This window comes from Choloepus didactylus, chromosome X (genome assembly GCF_015220235.1).
Source record: "Choloepus didactylus isolate mChoDid1 chromosome X, mChoDid1.pri, whole genome shotgun sequence".
Lineage (NCBI taxonomy): Eukaryota > Metazoa > Chordata > Mammalia > Pilosa > Megalonychidae > Choloepus > Choloepus didactylus.
Genome location: NC_051334.1, coordinates 124048748 through 124068745, shown reverse-complemented (window position 1 = coordinate 124068745; position 19998 = coordinate 124048748). Strand labels below are relative to the sequence as shown.

General features: G+C 38.0%; 1 protein-coding gene across 15 annotated transcripts in view; it reads right to left on the bottom strand.

Moving 5' to 3' along the window:
- Positions 1-240: 240 nt before the first annotated feature.
- LOC119522776 (E3 ubiquitin-protein ligase UBR2-like) overlaps positions 241-19998 on the bottom strand; it is a 127247-nt gene continuing 107489 nt past the window's right edge. For 5 of the 15 annotated variants that reach the window (XR_005214521.1, XR_005214520.1, XR_005214525.1 and 2 more), the window contains 2 exons: positions 10112-10230; positions 241-316 (listed from right to left, as the gene is read on the bottom strand). The gene's annotated coding sequence lies outside the window, so the exon portion shown is untranslated. Of the gene's footprint in view, positions 317-10111; positions 10328-10786; positions 10931-19998 lie in introns of all 15 variants that reach the window. The other 10 variants (XR_005214528.1, XR_005214532.1, XR_005214533.1 and 7 more) reach the window with 5 other exon arrangements.

Below are 19998 nucleotides of genomic sequence, written 5' to 3'. Positions count from 1 at the left end.
TAAATGTGGAAACCAGGTCTCCAATTCTCAAATCCCTCTCCCTTTCTCTTCTCTAAGTCTCTTCTCTGGGTAACTATTAACTTCACATTTTTTTCCTTAATTGGCTTCCAGATATTAGGCCCATTCTCTCCCTTTCCTATTTTTAACTTTTTAGTTTTTATTATGAAATATTTCAGACCTATAGTAATAGAGGATACTACATTCATGCAACCACCACACAATTTAATGTTTTAAAATTCAGTCGAAGCACTAATCAGACCGAGTACAAGAGTCAGCAGCAGGGTTGCTTTGGAGTACAGCTTCAAGTAAAGTTAATCTGAGGTGAAGCAAACAGAAAATTGTGGAGGTTTTCTTGGAGGCGGGGCAAGATGGCAGACTGGTGAGCTGTATGTTTTAGTTACTCCTCCAGGAAAGTAGGTAGAAAGCCAGGAACTGCGTGGACTGGACACCACAGAGCAATCTGACTTTGGGCATACTTCATACAACACTCATGAAAACGTGGAACTGCTGAGATCAGCGAAATCTGTAAGTTTTTGTGGCCTGGGGACCCGCACCCCTCCCTGCCAGGCTCAGTCCCGTGAGAGGAGGGGCTGTCAGCTCCGGGAAGGAGAAGGGAGAACTGCAGTGGCAGCCCTTATCAGAAACTCATTCTACTGACCCAAACTCCAACCATAGAAAGACTGTGACCGGACACCAGAGAATCTGAGAGCAGCCAGCCCAGCAGAGAGGAGACAGGCATAGAGAAAAAAAACAACACGAAAAACTCCAAAATAAAAGCGGAGGATTTTTGGAGTTCTGGTGAACATAGAAAGGGGAAGGGCAGAGCTCAGGCCCTGAGGCTCATATGCAAATCCCCAAGAAAAGCTGATCTCTCTGCCCTGTGGACCTTTCCTTAATGGCCCTAATTGCTTTGTCTCTTAGCATTTCAATAACCCATTAGATCTCTGAGGAGGGCCCTTTTTTTTAATCATTTTTTCTTTTTCTAAAACAATTACTCTAAGAACCCCAACACAGAAAGCTTCAAAGACTTGCAATTTGGGCAGGTCAAGACAAGAGCAGAACTAAGAGAGCTCTGAGACAAAAGGCAATAATCCAGTGGCTGAGAAAATTCACTAAACACCACAACTTCCCAAGAAAAGGGGGGTGTCTGCTCACAGCCATCATCCTGGTGGACAGGAAACACTCCTGCCCGTCGCCAGCCCCATAGCCCAGACCTGCCCCAGACAACCCAGTGTGACGGAAGCGCTTCAAATAACAGGCACACACCACAAAACGGGGTGTGGACATTAGCCTTCCCTGCAACCTCAGCTGATTGTCCCACAGTTGGGAAGGTGGAGCAGTGTGAATTAACAAAGCCCCATTCAGCCATTATTTGAGCAGACTGGGAGCCTCCCTACACAGCCCAGCAGCCCAGAACCGCCCTGGGGGGATGGCACTCACCTGTGACATAGCACAGTCATCCCTCAACAGAGGACCCGGGGTGCACAGCCTGGAAGAGGGGCCCACTTGCAAGTCTCAGGAGCCATACGCCAATACCAAGGACTTGTGGGTCAGTGGCAGAGACAAACTGTGGCAGGACTGAACTGAAGGATTAGACTATTGCAGCAGCTTTAAAACTCTAGGATCACCAGGGAGATTTGATTGTTAGAGCCACCCCCCCCTCCCTGACTGCCCAGAAACACACCCCATATACAGGGCAGGCAACACCAACTACACACGCAAGCTTGGTACACCAATTGGACCCCACAAGACTCACTCCCCCACTCACCAAAAAGGCTAAGCAGGGGAGAACTGGCTTGTGGAGAACAGGTGGCTCGTGGACGCCACCTGCTGGTTAGTTAGAGAAAGTGTACTCCACGAAGCTGTAGATCTGATAAATTAGAGATAAGGACTTCAATTGGTCTACAAATCCTAAAAGAACCCTGTCAAGTTCAGCAAATGCCAAGAGGCCAAAAACAACAGAAAATTATAAAGCATATGAAAAAACCAGACGATATGGATAACCCAAGCCCAAGCACCCAAATCAAAAGATCAGAAGAGACACAGCACCTAGAGCAGCTACTCAAAGAACTGAGGATGAACAATGAGACCATAGTACGGGATACAAAGGAGATCAAGAAGACCCTAGAAGAGCATAAAGAAGACATTGCAAGACTAAATAAAAAAATGGATGATCTTACGGAAATTAAAGAAACTGTTGACCAAATTAAAAAGATTCTGGACACTCATAGTACAAGACTAGAGGAAGTTGAACAACGAATCAGTGACCTGGAAGATGACAGAATGGAAAATGAAAGCATAAAAGAAAGAATGGGGAAAAAAATTTAAAAAATCGAAATGGACCTCAGGGATATGATAGATAATATGAAACGTCCGAATATAAGACTCATTGGTGTTCCAGAAGGGGAAGAAAAAGGTAAAGGTCTAGGAAGAGTATTCAAAGAAATTGTTGGGGAAAACTTCCCAAATCTTCTAAACAACATAAATACACAAATCATAAATGCTCAGCGAACTCCAAATAGAATAAATCCAAATAAACCCACTCCAAGACATATTCTGATCACACTGTCAAACAAAGAAGAGAAGGAGCAAGTTCTGAAAGCAGCAAGAGAAAAGCAATTCACCACATACAAAGGAAACAGCATAAGACTAAGTAGTGACTACTCAGCAGCCACCATGGAGGCAAGAAGGCAGTGGCACGATATATTTAAAATTCTGAGTGAGAAAAATTTCCAGCCAACAATACTTTATCCAGCAAAGCTCTCCTTCAAATTTGAGGGAGAGCTTAAATTTTTCACAGACAAACAAATGCTGAGAGAATTTGCTAAAAAGAGACCTGCCCTACTGGAGATACTCAAGGGAACCCTACAGACAGAGAAACAAAGAAAGGACAGAGAGACTTGGAGAAAGGTTCAGTACTAAAGAGATTCGGTATGGGTACAATAAAGGATATTAATAGAGAGAGGGGAAAAATATGACAAACTTAAACCAAAGGATAAGATGGCCGATTCAAGAAATGCCTTCACGGTTATAACGTTGAATGTAAATGGATTAAACTCCCCAATTAAAAGATACAGACTCGCAGAATGGATCAAAAAAAATGAACCATCAATATGTTACATACAAGAGACTCATCTTAGACACAGGGACACAAAGAAACTGAAAGTGAAAGGATGGAAAAAAATATTTCATGCAAGCTACAGCCAAAAGAAAGCAGGTGTAGCAATACTAATCTCAGATAAAATAGACTTTAAATGCAGGGATGTTTTGAGAGACAAAGAAGGCCACTACATACTAATAAAAGGGGCAATTCAGCAAGAAGAAATAACAATCATAAATGTCTATGCACCCAATCAAGGTGCCACAAAACACATGAGAGAAACACTGGCAAAACTAAAGGAAGCAATTGATGTTTCCACAATAATTGTGGGAGACTTCAACACATCACTCTCTCCTATAGATAGATCAACCAGACAAAAGACCAATAAGGAAATTGAAAACCTAAACAATCTGATAAATGAATTAGATTTAACAGACATATACAGGACATTACATCCCAAATCACCAGGATACACATACTTTTCTAGTGCTCATGGAACTTTCTCCAGAATAGATCATATGCTGGGACATAAAACAAGGCTCAATAAATTTAAAAAGATTGCAATTATTCAAAGCACATTCTCTGACCACAATGGAATACAATTAGAAGTCAATAACCATCAGAGACTTAGAAAATTCACAAATACCTGGAGGTTAAACAACACACTCCTAAACAATCAGTGGGTTAAAGAAGAAATAGCAAGAGAAATTGCTAAATATATAGAGACGAATGAAAATGAGAACACAACATACCAAAACCTATGGGATGCAGCAAAAGCAGTGCTAAGGGGGAAATTTATAGCACTAAACGCATATATTAAAAAGGAAGAAAGAGCCAAAATCAAAGAACTAATGGATCAACTGAAGAAGCTAGAAAATGAACAGCAAACCAATCCTAAACCAAGTAGAAGAAAAGAAATAACAAGGATTAAAGCAGAAATAAATGACATAGAGAACAAAAAAACAATAGAGAGGATAAATATCACCAAAAGTTGGTTCTTTGAGAAGATCAACAAGATTGACAAGCCCCTAGCTAGACTGACAAAATCAAAAAGAGAGAAGACCCATATAAACAAAATAATGAATGAAAAAGGTGACATAACTGCAGATCCTGAAGAAATTAAAAAAATTATAAGAGGATACTATGAACAACTGTATGGCAACAAACTGGATAATGTAGAGGAAATGGACAATTTCCTGGAAACATATGAACAACCTAGACTGACCAGAGAAGAAATAGAAGACCTCAACCAACCCATCACAAGCAAAGAGATCCAATCAGTCATCAAAAATCTTCCCACAAATAAATGCCCAGGGCCAGATGGCTTCACAGGGGAATTCTACCAAACTTTCCACAAAGAACTGACACCAATCTTACTCAAACTCTTTCAAAACATTGAAGAAAATGGAACACTACCTAACTCATTTTATGAAGCTAACATCAATCTAATACCAAAACCAGGCAAAGACACTACAAAAAAGGAAAACTACCGGCCAATCTCCTTAATGAATATAGATGCAAAAATCCTCAACAAAATACTTGCAAATCGAATCCAAAGACACATTAAAAAAATCATACACCATGACCAAGTGGGGCTCATTCCAGGCATGCAAGGATGGTTCAACATAAGAAAATCAATCAATGTATTACAACACATTAACAAGTCAAAAGGGAAAAATCAATTGATCATCTCAATAGATGCTGAAAAAGCATTTGACAAAATCCAACATCCCTTTTTGATAAAAACACTTCAAAAGGTAGGAATTGAAGGAAACTTCCTCAACATGATAAAGAGCATATATGAAAAACCCACAGCCAGCATAGTACTCAATGGTGAGAGACTGAAAGCCTTCCCTCTAAGATCAGGAACAAGACAAGGATGCCCGCTGTCACCACTGTTATTCAACATTGTGCTGGAAGTGCTAGCCAGGGCAATCCGGCAAGACAAAGAAATAAAAGGCATCCAAATTGGAAAAGAAGAAGTAAAACTTTCATTGTTTGCAGATGATATGATCTTATATCTAGAAAACCCTGAGAAATCGACGATACAGCTACTAGAGCTAATAAACAAATTTAGCAAAGTAGCGGGATACAAGGTTAATGCACATAAGTCAGTAATGTTTCTATATGCTAGAAATGAACAAACTGAAGAGACACTCAAGAAAAAGATACCATTTTCAATAGCAACTAAAAAAATCAAGTACCTAGGAATAAACTTAACCAAAGATGTAAAAGACCTATACAAAGAAAACTACATAACTCTACTAAAAGAAATAGAAGGGGACCTTAAAAGATGGAAAAATATTCCATGTTCATGGATAGGAAGGCTAAATGTCATTAAGATGTCAATTCTACCCAAACTCATCTACAGATTCAATGCAATCCCAATCAAAATTCCAACAACCTACTTTGCAGACTTGGAAAAGCTAGTTATCAAATTTATTTGGAAAGGGAAGATGCCTCGAATTGCTAAAGACACTCTAAAAAAGAAAAACAAAGTGGGAGGACTTACACTCCCTGACTTTGAAGCTTATTATAAAGCCACAGCTGTCAAAACAGCATGGGACTGGCGCAAAGATAGACATATAGATCAATGGAATCGAATTGAGAATTCAGAGATAGACCCTCAGATCTATGGCCGACTGATCTTTGATAAGGCCCCCAAAGTCACTGAACTGAGTCATAATGGTCTTTTCAACAAATGGGGCTGGGAGAGTTGGATATCCATATCCAAAAGAATGAAAGAGGACCCCTACCTCACCCCCTACACAAAAATTAACTCAAAATGGACCAAAGATCTCAATATAAAAGAAAGTACCATAAAACTCCTAGAAGATAATGTAGGAAAACATCTTCAAGACCTTGTATTAGGTGGCCACTTCCTAGAATTTACACCCAAAGCACAAGCAACAAAAGAAAAAATAGATAAATGGGAACTCCTCAAGCTTAGAAGTTTCTGCACCTCAAAGGAATTTCTCAAAAAGGTAAAGAGGCAGCCAACTCAATGGGAAAAAATTTTTGGAAACCATGTATCTGACAAAAGACTGATATCTTGCATATATAAAGAAATCCTACAACTCAATGACAATAGTACAGTCGGCCCAATTATAAAATGGGCAAAAGATATGAAAAGACAGTTCTCTGAAGAGGAAATACAAATGGCCAAGAAACACATGAAAAAATGTTCAGCTTCACTAGCTATTAGAGAGATGCAAATTAAGACCACAATGAGATACCATCTCACACCGGTTAGAATGGCTGCCATTAAACAAACAGGAAACTACAAATGCTGGAGGGGATGTGGAGAAATTGGAACTCTTATTCATTGTTGGTGGGACTGTATAATGGTTCAGCCACTCTGGAAGTCAGTCTGGCAGTTCCTTAGAAAACTAGAAATAAAGTTACCATTCGATCCAGCGATTGCACTTCTCGGTATATACCCGGAAGATCGGAAAGCAGTGACATGAACAGATATCTGCACGCCAATGTTCACAGCAGCATTATTCACAATTGCTAAGAGATGGAAACAACCCAAATGTCCTTCAACAGATGAGTGGATACATAAAATGTGGTATATACACACGATGGAATACTACACGGCAGTAAGAAGGAACGATCTCGTGAAACATATGACAACATGGATGAACCTTGCAGACATAATGCTGAGCGAAATAAGCCAGGCACAAAAAGAGAAATATTATATGCTACCACTAATGTGAACTTTGAAAAATGTAAAACAAATGGTTTATAATGTAGAATGTAGGGGAACTAACAATAGAGAGCAATTAAGGAAGGGGGAACAATAATCCAAGAAGAACAGATAAGCTATTTAACGTTCTGGGGATGCCCAGGAATGACTATGGTCTGTTAATTTCTGATGGATATAGAAGGAACAAGTTCACAGAAATGTTGCTATATTAGGTAACTTTCTTGGGGTAAAGTAGGAACATGTTGGAAGTTAAGCAGTTATCTTAGGTTAGTTGTCTTTTTCTTACTCCGTTGTTATGGTCTCTTTGAAATGTTCTTTTATTGTATGTTTGTTTTCTTTTTAACTTTTTTTTCATACAGTTGATTTAAAAAAGAAGGGAAAGTTAAAAAAAAAAAAAAGAAAAACAAGGAAAAAAAGATGTAGTGCCCCCTTGAGGAGCCTGTGGAGAATGCAGGGGTGTTCGCCTACCCCACCTCCATGGTTGCTAACATGAACACAGACATAGGGGACTGGTGGTTTGATGGGTTGAGCCCTCTACCATAGGTTTTACCCTTGGGAAGACGGTTGCTGCAAAGGAGAGGCTAGGCCTCCCTATGGTTGTGCCTAAGAGCCTCCTCCCGAATGCCTCTTTGTTGCTCAGATGTGGCCCTCTCTCTCTGGCTAAGCCAACTTGAAAGGTGAAATCACTGCCCTCCCCGCTACGTGGGATCAGACACCCAGGGGAGTGAATCTCCCTGGCAACGTGGAATATGACTCCCGGGGAGGAATGTAGACCTGGCATCGTGGGATGGAGAACATCTTCTTGACCAAAAGGGGGATGTGAAAGGAAATGAAATAAGCTTCAGTGGCAGAGAGATTCCAAAAGGAGCCGAGAGGTCACTCTGGTGGGCACTCTTACGCACAATTTAGACAACCCTTTTTAGGTTCTAAAGAATTGGGGTAGCTGGTGGTGGATACCTGAAACTATCAAACTACAACCCAGAACCCATGAATCTCGAAGACAATTGTATAAAAATGTAGCTTATGAGGGGTGACAATGGGATTGGGAAAGCCATAAGGACCACACTCCACTTTGTCTAGTTTATGGATGGATGAGTAGAAAAATAGGGGAAGGAAACAAACAGACAAAGGTACCCAGTGTTCTTTTTTACTTCAATTGCTCTTTTTCACTCTAATTATTATTCTTGTTATTTTTGTGTGTGTGCTAAAGAAGGTGTCAGGGATTGATTTAGGTGATGAATGTACAACTATGTAATGGTACTGTGAACAATCGAAAGTGCGATTTGTTTTGTATGACTGCGTGGTATGTGAATATATCTCAATAAAATGATTAAAAAAAAAAAAAAAAGAGTCAGCAGCAGAACCTTCATTTTGTTGATCTTTGGTGCCTGTGTCAAGCCCTCTTCTAGAGTAGCAGAGACCAAGCTCCTTGCTGGAGAGAATCTAAGTTTGTGCCTTGTTTTATACTCTTTGTCTGTTGACATGACTATATCTGTCATTGACCATTAGACAGTGGTTATACTTACGTCTTCTGATAACATCCTGGTTGGCTTTGATTGGCTTTGCATGGCTTTATTTAATTTGATTAATGAGATATGTTTCAAGAGAAACTCAACCTGGCTGGATACCTGACTTTTACCCTGAGAGAGCACAATATATCCAAGATATTCCCAGGGCAGTCATATTTATTTTCTATTATATCCTGAGTTCAAAAATGGGTTATGCAGTATAAGAGATCAGATCTAGACCCCTGTGTTATTCCTTTCACTGAGGAGGTATATCCAAACTAACTTTCTAAAACTGTTACTGCTATGGTGGTTTAACAACATTAAAATGTGGCACCAAACCACGAATCACAATTTTCAAGACATCCATCAGAGGGGCCTTGTGCTAGTTTGGACACATTATGTCCCGCCAAAACCCATATTCCTTAATGCAGTCTTGTGGGGGCAGATATATTAGTGTTGATTAGATTGGAATTCTTTGAGTGTTTCCATGGAAATGTGACTCAATCAACTGTAAGTGGAACATTTGATTGGATAATTTCCATGGAGGTGTTACCCTGCCCATTCAGGTTAGGTGTTAATTGGATCACAAGAAGTTCACAGACAGAAGGACCTCAGCGCAACTGAGAGTGACATTTTGGAGATAGCTGCAGCTAAACATTTTGGAGAACACCATTTTGAAACACAACCTGGGAGCAAAGGAAGAAGATGCCAGCCATGTGCCTTCTGAGTTAACAGAGGTTTCCTGGATGCCGTTGGCCATCCTCCAGTGAAGGTACCTATTGTTGATGCCTTACCTTGGAGACTTTATGGCCTTAAGACTGTAACTTTGTAACCAAATAAACTCCCCTTATAAAAGCTAATCCATTTCTGATATTTTTCATAATGGCAGCATTAGCAAACTAGAACAGGCCTATATTTAAATCTTTCAGAACATTTTCCACAAAAATGCATTCTCAACTCTTACCCTACAATGGTATCACTCCCAAACCTATTTCTATAGTTTTGGTTTGCCATGTGTGTACAACTAACTCTCATTATTTTTTTTTTCCATTCCTGCTGTATTTATGCTCTTCCCACTCATCCTTTTGAAATCTCCCTGCAGTGCCCAAGAAGATCCCATTTGTAGATTTCCTAAGTGAATCCAGGCAGGTTGTCGATCTCTCTAAGGTCCAGATGTCTAGAGGACGTGAAATTTATCTTTCTCCAAACAGCCTCATTTAGCACCTATGATGCCCATTCTGGGTGAAGGCCCTCCTCCTTATTGGAGGAAGAGTAGAAAAACAATTCATTTTTCTAGTTCTATTTTTCTAACACATTTATTAGAAACTGATTTTAAGCCACTATATATTGATATGAATGATAGCCCAAGCAACCACAGAAAGCTGCTAGAGATCCCCTGCAACTTTGACTCATGCCCCCTGTGATGGTCTTAGCATCACACTTTTTGGCAGCAAGGGTTTAGAGCTGTGTTTCCAAAGCACAGCCTGTTTTAAGAATCCCCTGTGGCACTGGTTAGGAAAAATTTCTGTATCTAGATGTTTATCCAGGAATTTTTTTTATAGGAGTTGGGACAGGTTCTGCTGCTTAGGGTATTGATGCTCAACTGGAGAAAATTTTACTAGACAGAGGACATTTGGCAATGTCTTGAGACATTTTAGGTTGTCAAAACTGGAGGTGGGAGTATGTATTGTTGCTGTTTTGGTTAAGAACCAAACTGTTTGGAACCTGTTAAGAACCCAAAATCTGGACTCATGCCCAAAGGACATACAATCTGACCCAGGCCTAATTTATTACCTGCAGAGTCAGTTGGGCCAGGAGGTGTGGCTGTTAGCGTGTGTCCTGATCCAGGTCTGTTGAAGGAAGTAGGAATGGGGTAGCAGTCCTGATTCTCTGCTTAGATAAACAGAACATCCCTGAGATAAGAGAAAGTCAGGTCATGCTCCCTAAGACACATGGGAATGCATAATGAAGAAAGAGAGACAAAAAATCCTTACCTGGTGAGGTCTCCACCTGAAACAGGAGAACAGGAATTTAAAAAAAAAAAAAAATTCCTGGTTCCTACATTTTAGTGTCACTCCTGTTGGGCAGTTTAGTCTGACCCAGGTAGGGACATCCATCCTTTTCACATCCAGAGTCATTCCTTTGGAAAGCCTGGAGTCTTTAGTCTGAGAAGGGACTGAGATCTCCCAGCTGTGGGCAGAGCAGCTGCTTGCAGACAGTTGGTACAATGAGAGGAACAATTAAGTTGAAACAGCCTGGAGCAAACACTACATGCATTAATTCACTCGAAAGAACACCTAGGAGGGGGAGGAGCTCTTTCTCAAATCCAGTAGAAGTGGTGTTTATTCAAACTCCTGTGGACTGTAAGCATGGAATTCCTAGGGCTTCAGCAAGCACAAGACCACAAGAAAAAGTAGGCTCCCCAGCTTTAGCTCCAAACAGGCACATATAAGACAGAGGGAACCCTACCTTTCCCATTTGCCACAGGTTGATCTTCCTGATAGGAGGGCCAAGCAGCTAATTATGTGCAAGGGAAATCCAGTAAGATTAACTGCTGACTTTTCATCAGAAACCATGGAGGCAAGAAGGCAGTGCTGTGAAACATTTAAAGTACTGAAAGAAAACAATTACCAACCAATAATTTTATATCCAGCAAGAATTACTTTCAAATATGTGAGCAAGATTAAGACATTCCCAGATAAACAAAAGCTGAGCAAGTTCATCACCATTGGACCTCCCCTAACAAGCAATGCTAAAGGAATTTTTCAGACTTCAATAAAAGAACACTAGACAGCATTTGGAAGCAGCATCAAGAAATGAAGACCTCCAGTAAAGCAACCAAATGGGTAACTATAATTGTCAGTACTACCATACTGTATTCTTATTTAATTCAACTTCTTGCTTCATACATGTGCAAAAACACAAATGCATAAAATCTATAATAAATCAGTGGTATCAGAAATACAATATAAAAGAATATAATTTATAATAAGTACACAAAAAAAGGGGAGAAGGAAGGGTCAAGGAACAGTGTGTATATATATATATATATATATATATATATATATATATATGCTATTGAAGATGTGTTGGTATCCAAATAAATGATTTTTATGGAAGTAGGATGTTAAATTTAAACTCATAGTAACTGAAACCAAAATATATAAAATATATTCAGAAAGAAATGAGAGGCGACTCAAAATGGTACAATAGGAAAGCTGCATGTACATGGAAAAAGGCATTAACAGAAGAATTGAGGGTCAAAAACTTTTAAAAGTTACACATACAAAATAGCAAAATGGCAAAGAAAAGTCTGACATTATAAGTAGTTATTTGAAATATAAATAAACTTCCCAATTAACAAGCAGAGATGGCAAGAATAGATAAAAAAGCATGATCCAACTATCTGCTGTTCACACAAGATGTGCCTTAAATTCAAGGGCAAGAGCAGGGTGAAAATGAAGGAAAAATATATAGTATCTGTTTTAGTTTTCTATGCTGCTGAAGCAATATACCATGAGATGAGATGGATTTTAAAAACATGAGATGGATTTAAAAAGATGAGATGGATTTATATTAGCTTACAAGCTTACAGATTTCAGGCCATAAAAATGTCCAATCAAGGCATCAAGATCATGCTTTCTTCCTGAAAAACAGCTGTTTGATTTCCTGGATTTCTCTGTCACATGGCACGGCACATGGAAGTGTACACTTGTTTCTCCTTTTCTTCCAGTTGTGGTGCTTTCAGCTTCTTGCTTTCATGGTTTATCTCTGTCTCTCTGTCTAAATTACATACACTTTTTAAAAGATCTCAAGAAGAGGATTAAGACCTACCCTGGGCCATGCCTTAACTCAAGTAACCTCATAAATAGGCACTACTTACAAAAGGATTATACCCACAGGAATGGAGTAATTTTAAGAAGCTGAGTTTCTGGGGTACATATAGTTTCAAACTACCACACCATGAAAGGTATAAGTAGATTTAATAGATAAAATAGATTTTAAGTCAACGGCTGTTTTCAAGGACAAAGAAGGCCATTATATACTGACACAAAGGGGTCAGTTCCACAGAATGATGTAACAACCATAAATATAGATGCAACTACAGCAGAATCCCAAAATATATGAAGGAAATATTGAAACATTTGAAGCGTGAAATAGATGGTTCTACATTCATAGTAGGAGATTTGAATACACCACTTCCAATAATGGATAAAACATAGAAGATCAATAAGGAAAAGAAAAGACTTGAACAATACTCTAAACCAACTAGACCTAACTGGCAGATATTGAACATTTCACCCAACACCATCAGAATAATTGTTCTTCTCGAATGCATGTGGATCATTCTTCAGGATTGATGAATATGTAAGGTCACAAAACACATCTCAGTTAAATTTAAAAAAAAAGTTGAAATTGTGCAATTTATCTTCTCTGACCCCAATGAAATGAAGTTAGAAATGAATAATACAGTGAGAAATGGAAAATTCACAAATATGTGGAAAGAAAAAATATACTCTTAACCTGGGGATCAAAGAAGAAATCACACAGGAAATTAGGAAACATTTTGAGGTGAATGAAAATGAAAACAAAATATACCAAAACTTATGGGATACAGCAAATTCAGTGATGAGATGCAAATTTATAGCTCTAAACGCTGACATTAAAAAAGAAGAAAGATCTCAAATAAGAGATCATTACCTCAGAATGAGAGGCTCTATAAAAAGAAGAACAAAGTCTATTTTGAGTATATGGAAGGAAATAAAAAAAATTTGGCAGAGATAAATGAAATAGAATCAATAAAACAAAAGGTTGGTCCTTTGAACACATCGGCAAGCCATTAGCTAGACTGACAAGGGAAAAAAAGAGGATACAAATAGCTAAAATCAGAAACAAAAAGGACTGTGAACAACTGTATGCCAACATATTGGAAAGCTTAGATGAAATGCAGAGATTCCTAAAAATGCACAACCTACCTACTTTGACTCAAGAAGAAATACAAGCTCACAACAACAAAATAACTAGTAAAGAAAATGAAATCAGTAATTTCAAATCATCCAACAAAGAAAACTCCAGGACCAGATGACTTCACAGGTGAATTTTACAAACATTCTAAGAAGAATTAATGCATATCCTGCCAAAGTCTCCAAAAAACTGAAGAGGAGGGACCACCACTTAAGTAAATCTTTAAGGCCAACTATATCCATATACCAAAGCCAGGTAAAGATGCTACAAGGAAAGAAAACTGCAGACCAATATCCCTTATGAATATATGTGATAAAATCAACTAAATACTAGCAAATCAAAACCAGCAGCACATCAAAAGAGTTCTATATAATAATCAAGTGAGATTTCTCCCATGTTGCAAAGGTGGTTCAACAAAAGAAAATCAATAATTGTAATACACCACATTAATAGAATGAAGGAAAACACACATACACACGAACACACATGATGTTGATGCAGAAAAGGTATTTGACAAAACACAGCACCCATTCTTTATAAAACTATTTAGAAAACTAAGAACAGGAGGAAATGTCCTAAGCTGGATAAAAGGCATATATGGAAACTGCATCATACATAATGGTGAAAGATTTAAATCTTTCCCTCCAAGACTTGGAACAAGTCAAGTATGCCCCGTCACCACTGATATTCAACACCATACCAGAAATGCTAGCCAAACCAATTAGGCAAGAAAAAGAAAGAAAAACAGTGTTAAAAATGGCCTATATATTTGGAATGATTTGATGATCTTTCTTGTTATCTGACAGGTAAGCTATTGGAAAATAGAGTACAGGCCAACATTGTCTTTTGTCCAAGTATGTGTGTGTGCTACAAAGAATGTATCTTCTGGAGAAGGTCTACCATAAAAAGTTGGCACGCTCAGGCACAGTATCAGTATTTAATGAATACAGACCAGAGTCTCATCCTAGAAACACAGTCGTGAACCAGACAGCTGTGAACAAAATGTAGGTGATGTGGTTTAACTACCAACCATTTAATCTTTAATCAATAAAATGTCTAATATATCATTTTTGTCAAGTTCTTGGATGAACAATAAACAAGATAAGAACACAGTGTTCTGGGAGTTCTATCTTGAATGGAGAAATTATTTGCATAGGGAAGGTTTTTAGGCAGAGACCTGAAAACAGTTGGAAGAATAATTTATTTGTGTATCTGTGGGGAGAATATGCTTGGCAATGAGAATAGAAAGTTCCAAGGACCTTTGAAAGGACATATCTATCAAAATTACAAATGGACATTCAATTTGCTTGGTCATTTACCTTTGCAGAACTTGTTAATGATTGATAAATCTTAAATGGCTCATTGGTTTGTAGTTTGAGCTATAAAAACATTTAAAGATATTTAAAACATTGTAGCTATGATACATTCAAAATAGCTAATATAAATAATTAGGATATATGAGATCTCTTTGCATAGACAAATGAATAATCCGTAAAATATCATTAACTGAAATAGAACAGAAATTATTCTATTTATCTTATATACCTCATTTTGTGCATGTTTAAAACAAATATTATATTCTATTATATTGGTATGCATATACCTTATGAAAACCCATGTGCACTTACAATGAAAAATGTATACCAAAGTGTCAGAGTACTCAATTCTGGCAAGGGGCAGCAAGAGAAAGTTTTCATGGGAAATATTTTAATATTAACTTATGTGTGCATGTACCTAGAGATGTTTTCGCCATACTTGGGGATTAAAGCTATACTTGCCTGATACAATGAGATGGGCAGAGTTCCTTTATCCCCTTTCTGAAAACCTAGTCAAAGTTTGGTGGTTTCTCTTCCTTGAATGTCTGACAGAATTCAGTATTGAAAGCTTCTGGACCTGAAAAACTTTATAGACAATTCATATCACCTACATTTTGTATTTTGTTCACAGCTGTCTGGTTAAATACTGATGCATTTCCTGAGTGTGCCAACCACTTTATGGTAGACCTCCAGAAGACTATATCCAAAGTCTTTAATAGGTAAAGGACTATAAATATTTTCTCATTCTTCTATCCTCAGTTTTGGTCATATAGTTTTAAAACATACTCCCATTTCAAAGTTTGGACTTTGAGAATACAAACTAACTGAAAGCTTTCTCTTCATACCTGTAGAATTTGTGATGTGTGTGCATGCTCTATAATGTGCACAACAGTTTTCAAATTCGTTTCTGCCAGCTCTTGTCTTTCAGCCTGAGTTTAGGTGTTGGGTTAGAATTAACCTCCTTCAACTGTATACTTTTGCCTATGTGTACGTCTACTCACACTAATGCCAATCACCAGAACTCCAAAAGCATCCCCTCTTTAATGCCAGAAGCAAAATGAAACCTTTCCCTTGAGATTCCTTTCACAGCTATCTGCTGCCATAATTATATGTCATTGATATTCCTTGGGTTTTGCCAACTGTTGGTTCTTAAAGCTAATTGATTCCTGTGGGTGTGAACCCATTTTAAGTAGGACCTTTGGATGATGCTATTTCATTTAAGGTGTGGCCCAAATCCATCAAGAAAGATCTTAATCTTCTTATTGAATTCCTTTGTAATACAATAAAATTCAGACAGAAAGCCACAGAAGCAAAGAGCTAAACATCCATGGAATCCCTAAGTGAGAAGAGAGGACACTGTGTACATTGCCATGTGACAAAGTAGCTCAGGATCAATAATCACCAGCAGCCAGCCACAGAACACAAGTCTTTGGGAAGAAAGCCTCATCCTGATGATGCCTCAATTTGGACTTTCATTTAACTAAAAACCGTATGCTAATAAATTCCCATTGCTTAATCTGACTCTTTGCATGGTATTTTCTTGAGAATCCTAGGAAACTAAAGCATATGCTATGTGTGTCTCCTTAACTAAAGCACTCATTTTATTTATTCTCCTAAATATTGCTCAGCTCCAGTTGTATTTCCCAGCACAGTGGGATCTTGGAATGTTGACCTGACCCTTTGGACAAGTTCTGTGTCCGTGTTGCTATATCTCTAGGTGGTAAACACCTTTTTATTGGGGTACATGGTGGATGTTCTCTGTCCGTTTTAAAGGCATGGTCCTTACTCAGAAACACCCCTGCCCTCCGAAGCACATCAGAACTTCCCTCACTGTGTGAGCTGCACCTATCTGCTGGAGCTCTCCACCTGATACCTCCCGCAGGGACACTTGGACTGGTTCTAATCCTATGCTTCCCCTGAAAGCTCACTGCTTCATCTTTACTCTAAAGTAAGGAAGCAGGAGCTGTCCTCCTAATTTCAGAGGATGGTGGTAAAACAGGAGTCTGCTGGTGGCATCTTGGACTGTTTCTGTGCAAATCACCCCAAGCATCCCACAGTGTTCCATTTCCCATAATGGGTAAAGTGCTTCCTGGGGGCTCTTTCCCAGACCCCTGCCCATACCCTCATCACAATACAGGAAAAGTAGCTCCGTGTAATGCTTTAGTTCCTTTTCCCACTTTCACCTTGACACCTCCTGGGATAATTCATTTACTTATCACCAAAATTTTCTCAGTGGAACACTTATTCCCTGAGAGACATAGTCTTCTGGAGATCTCTATTTAAAGGGGGAGATTTTTGTGTTTTAACTTTAGATGGCATTTCTCACAGAGACAAGTGTATATTTGACTCCCGGGGAGGAATGTAGACCTGGCATCGTGGGACGGAGAACATCTTCTGGACCAAAAGGGAGATGTGAAAGGAAATGAAATAAGCTTCAGTGGCAGAGAGATTCCAAAAGGAGCCGAGAGGTCACTCTGGTGGGCACTCTTATGCACACTTTAGACAACCCTTTTCAGGTTCTAAAGAATTGGGGTAGCTGGTGGTGGATACCTGAAACTATCAAACTACAACCCAGAACCCATGAATCTCGAAGACAATTGTATAAAATTGTAGCTTATGAGGGGTGACAATGGGATTGGGAAAGCCATAAGGACCACACTCCACTTTGTCTAGTTTATGGATGGATGAGTAGAAAAATAGGGGAAGGAAACAAACAGACAGACAAAGGTACCCAGTGTTCTTTTTTACTTCAATTGCTCTTTTTCACTTTAATTATTATTCTTGTTATTTTTGTGTGTGTGCTAATGAAGGTGTCAGGGATTGATTTAGGTGATGAATGTACAACTATGTAATGGTACTGTGAACAATCGAATGTACGATTTGTTTTGTATGACTGCGTGGTATGTGAATATATCTCAATAAAATGAAGATTAAAAAAAAAAAAGGAACAAGGGCATAGCTTACTGTGGCCTTTTGGATTTCTAGTTGGAGTTTGCATAAGAGAAAGCCATGCCCTTACCAATAGTAGACCTGAAATACCTAGGTTCCTATCTAATATTCTATAAAAGGTTCACTCACTAAGTTTTATCTCTCAGAAATGTAAATCCACCAGTGTTCTTATGCCAGGCAATTCCTAAAACCCAGAGGCAATAGCCTCTTTAAGAACATCAGATGCAGCCCCCTTCCCCCTACTGTTGACACCCCCTTTCAATATGAACAAGTTAGGGTGTTCACTGCCTAGACACCCCTGAAGATCAAGAAAGTGATTAAGCAAGAGGAAAGGGTAGCAACAGACAAGATAGGATTTAACAAAAGATTACCAATTCTGAAACATATACACATATACATACACATATATATACATATATACACATTTATATACACATATGTGCATGTGTGCATGTGTATATATGTATACATTGGATGCTAGGATGTTAGAATAGCTAGAAGGAAATAACTGAAATGGTGGAACTGTAACCTATAATATTCTTTGAAATTTGCTATATAGCTATTCATTGAATTGTGCTTTGAAAGTTTTCACCTTTTTGTATATACCCTGTATTACAGAATATGGAAAGAACTGAAAATATGGAACTGCAACCCATAACAATTTTTGAAATTACCTATATAACTGCCTGTTGGAGTGTACGTCGAAAGTTAACACCTTTCTGTATATATGTCACATTTCACAATAATGGAAATAACTGAAATTGTGGAGATGTAACCAATAACATTCTTTGAAATTTGCTCTCTATTTGTTAAATTGTACTTTGAAAGTTATCACTGTTATGCATATATGTTAAAGTTCATAATTTTAAAAATGCATAAAAACAGGAAGAAATGCTTTCTTTTTATTGATTATTCTGAGTCTATGCAGAAGTTCATGTTTAGGCTACTCGATGTCACTGTTTTCTGTAGGGCACTGAAAACAGGACAAAATGTTTAACTGAATTCACTCTTTAAGAGCCTGATAGGGGGTTCAGGTATAGAAAATGAGGAGTTACATCTTAATTTGTACAGAATTTCTATTATTTAGGTTAATCGTAAAGTTTTGGAAATGAAGGTGGTGATGGTAGCACATTTTTGTGAGTGTAATTAATTGCACTGTACTATATATATGTGAACATGGCTGAAAAAGGAAATTTTAGGTCATATATATGTTACTAGAATAAAAATTAAAAGATAAAACATAGGACAGTATAACACAGTGAACCCTGTTTTAAATGACAGGCTAGAGTTAAGATGATTATTTTAATATTCTTTCATCAATTGTAACAAAGGTACAACAGTAATGCAAAGTGTCAACAATAGGATGCATATGAGAATAATGTAATCTTTACATGATATTTCCCTAAATCTACAAATTCTATAATAAAAAGAAGTAGTGGTTCAAGGATTGGAGGAGCTGGTAGGTCTGTTCATAAGTAGATGAATTGTCATGTGGAAATTAAATCATTGTGTATCTATAACTTGGCAGGGTCCATTTGTAACTTTTCCAGGAGATATACATACATATATATAAATACAATATATATATGTGTATTAAGTGGGTCTAAGATTGAGTTACACTCTTCTCCTACAATTTAAATTATTTGTAGCTTCAATATATCATTTAAGCACCCCACAAGTGGGTGGTTTTGCTTATTTCATTTTTTTTTCCCCTGTTTTATTTACCAATGGGAATAAAATTCATACTTTAGCATAGTTCAATGTCATTTTGTGAGCCTAGCACCCTTTAGGAAGTATAAAAGACACAGTTATTTCCCCATTGCTAGGATGATTCATTAAATGTAACACACATGTAAGAGAGTGGTTGGAAGGCCACCAGGTGACTCTCATGATTATGTAAAATGGAAAACTATATTTGCAGTAATCACAACTCTCCATACCCAATTTTTCAGGAATACTGTTGCACGGACAGAGGCAAGTCAGAACTGATTGTATAATACCATGAACTGACCCTCTCCTTAAATGCTTTGCCAGCGTTCCCCTAATCAGCAAACTTCTGCTACTTCTCCCCAAATCACTATCCTTTCCATGATAATGCTTTGTCACCAAAACTCCAGCTATAATTACCTCCACCAAGATGACCCAGTATTGTCCCAGTAGAAACAAAGTTATCTGTTATATAGAAAATTATACTATAATTAAGGCAGTGTAGTACAGGCACAACGATAGATAACCAAACAAACAGACCAACAAAAAACTGACTCACACATATCAAGATATTTTGACTTACAACCAAGGTGTTCGTTGAATGCAATGGGTAAAAGGATGATCTCTTTAATAACTGGTATTGGGTCAATTTAGATATCCATGTGGGAAAAAAAGAATCAACACCCCCAGTTAATACTATACACAAAAATCAATTACAGATGGATTGGGAATCAAAATGTAAAG